Raw genomic sequence first — 3,291 nt, forward strand, 5'->3', positions numbered from 1 at the left:
AGATATCGTCGGTATTATTATTATTTTTTTTATTTCTATATAATGTTTAAATTAAATAAAATTCGCTATGATGTTTTTATTCCTTTAAGTTTTATTTCTCGTTATGAAATATTCATATTTCGTGTAGATAATTTTCACTTTTTAGTAAAGAAAACGAACCGTACGATCAAATAATACACTTTTATGAGTTTAAATTTTAATCATTTTATATAAGTAATAAATTTTAAAATGATAAAAATGATTATATAATTAAATACGAAAATAATACGGCGATAGATTTAAACTTAAAATATAAGATAATCTAGTCGGCATTTAGACAGCACGAAAATCGTACACACAATTCTACAAACACTAGGATTTTTGTGGCGCCATCTGGTTATTATCTGTCAAACTATTTATCAAAATTAGTACTGTATTTGCGAGAAATAATACTCGTATTATTGAAATGGAAGGTACTGTTAATATACTCCATTTTTATAAAATCTTCACGATTTTATTATATTTTTTTTAATGTAACAGATTTTTGTAAACTTCGACAATACATTATAGTTACTTCTTGATATACCTTTGCCACTTTATTATGAATTAACTTTTAAAATTATAAAAGGAATACGAGAAAATTAGAATGCAGATACTGTATTTATGTTATGAAAATTCTGTAACTCGTTATTAAGAAAATATAATTATGGATTTTGACATTAGTCATTGTAACTTAATTTTCATATGTCCATATTGTGTTTTCAACCTTCGGTTAAAATGGGACTGGTCAAACGTTAACAGATGAAGAAAAATGCAAGGTATATGCATTCAGAGACTGTGGAAAATCTGAATGTGTCATTGCAAGCCTACTGAGAAGATTAAAGACGGTAGTTCATAATTACTTAAAGGATCCTGACAATTATGGCAAAGCTAAAAGTTGTGTTAGGCCATAAAAGCTTTCTACCAGAGATGACAGGGCAATATTGAGAACGACTACGACCTCTAGTATATCATTTAGTTATATTATAACTTTAGTATAGCTACCTGTATCATCAAAAACAACGAGATATGTTCTGAAAAATCTGCAAACCATGGGTACATTAAAATGCAGGCGCAGCCAAAATCGACAACCTCCCGTATGGAAAGGCTGCTGAGCTTGCAATGCATTATGTTGGCCATTCAAATTTATAGAATCGCACAGCTTTTAGTGATGAAAAGAAATTTAATCTAGATAGCCCTGATGGTGTGCTAAACTACTTTTCTACACTGCTACACTGCCATCTGATTTTTGTTACCAAATTTTATTCGGTGACCATGTTAACTTTGTATAAATTATATAATTTCATGTATTAAACTTAAAATAACAATGTTCTTTAACCCCTTTATAATAACACCCGTTACATCAAATAAAGATTGATTGATCGATTGATTGATATTTTAATCTACTACGCTTATTTTTTTTATTTTTATTTTTAGACCCCACAAAAAAAAAAAAATACTTACCTTTGGAGCTGAACATTAGAGCGATGTGGAAAATATTTCTCTCTTGAGAAACATTTTCCACATCGCTCTAAGAGAAATATTTTTCTTATAAGAATAACCAGGATAAAACATGCAACTATCATCTCTGTTATAAAATCTTCACAACAGAGTTCAACCTTGGTTTTGGCACTCCTCGAGCTGACATTTGTAGAGCTATTGTGAATAAACATAATCAGCACATTAAAAGCAAAAATGACGAAGAAGAGAAAAAGAAAATTGCGTGTGAACTGTTAGTACACACAAAGAGCTAAACAGTTTTACTATTCCATGAATGAATCACTATCTGATAACACTGCATGTTTTGTCTTTGATATGATGCAAAACCAACCTTTGCCCGTACTGCTTTAGGTGAGGCATTTTATGCACGTCAAATAAGACAGTTTTATTTGGGCATCGTTCAACATTATGGCCCTAACTCGAAATAAACTGTTAATGATGTCCATTTTAACACTTGGTGTGAAAATGAAACTCAAAGAGACCGCTCAGCAGCGGAATAAATTGGGAATAATTGATGAACATACTGTAATTATATTTTACATAAAGTGTTTTCTTGTTTAGAAAGGGATTAGTTTTACAAAGGTGCCGCGACAGAACAATTACAATATGATTTTCATGAATTATTGGGTTTTTATTCTCTTTTTTTTTAGAATTAACGTATTTTTTAAACATTGGATTTTTTTTATCATCTTCAATCATATGAACAAAATTTGTGATTTTCACTTTTGTTTTGTATATTATTTGATTTTTGAACTCGTTTTTAAATAAACACATTTTCCAGCTCTGTCATATATAACGGAGGAAACGTGTGGCGATTAGTCAAAAAATGACCCCCCTCCAAACTTTTACATTTTTGGACTCAGGAGACCTTGAAACGTCGAGAAATGCAAAACAATTTGTAGTAGTTTTCTTTATGTATGGATGTATGGGTGTTAGTGTGTGTGTGTTTGTGTGTGGGAGGGCACAACTTTGTTCACTCTCTTTGAAGTTTAATAACTCCTGTACTTTTTGTCGAAATTTTCTGAAATTTTTCAGGGAGGGTTATTTGTTAGGGCAATTGATGCTATTAAATTTTAATGATTAAAGGTCGAGGTAGTAGGAAAATAAAGAGTGGTCGTGTGTATCTCCAGTAGGGTCGTACTCAGGGCCGGATTTACATAAAGACATTTGGGGTCGGTGCCCAGGGCCCCCACAAAACTATGTTTAAACATAATTTTTTTTTTCTATTACTGCCGCAGCCTAGTGTGGCCTAATCACGAGGGCCACAGGCAAAGAAAACCAAACCCGGGAAAAAATCTATGAAACATCGGAAAATTTCGGGAAAAAATTTTACATAGGTATTTTTCAATTAAATTAAAATAATTGGTTTTACACAATAAAATATATGTATGTTTACAATAACCTTATTTTTAAATGAAATTTACTACTTCCTAGTTGAAATCTAGTTGAAAATACAGTATTTTGTGTAAATTTTCTAAATCATCAAATTTGCCTACTCTTAAAGGGGGGTCCCCACTTAATTTGTGCCCAGGGCACCCGGATTGGTAAATCCGGCCCTGGTCGGACTTAATGGCGATTTTACTCGTTATTAGCATTTACTCGTACAATTTTTTGCAAAATTCATCCTTAGCTTCAAAATTAAGCTTTTTGCCATTTTATAATAATTAAAAATAATAAAAGTTTTTAAATAAAATATGAAAACAGATGGCGCCACCAAATGTTGCCGGAAAAGTTAAGCAACTTGTCGCTGGATTTTTTAGTGTATTTGTGGTT

The sequence above is a fragment of the Centruroides vittatus genome, unplaced genomic scaffold (genome assembly GCF_030686945.1).
Source record: "Centruroides vittatus isolate TY-2023 unplaced genomic scaffold, ASM3068694v2 contig_1159, whole genome shotgun sequence".
NCBI classification, from domain to species: domain Eukaryota; kingdom Metazoa; phylum Arthropoda; class Arachnida; order Scorpiones; family Buthidae; genus Centruroides; species Centruroides vittatus.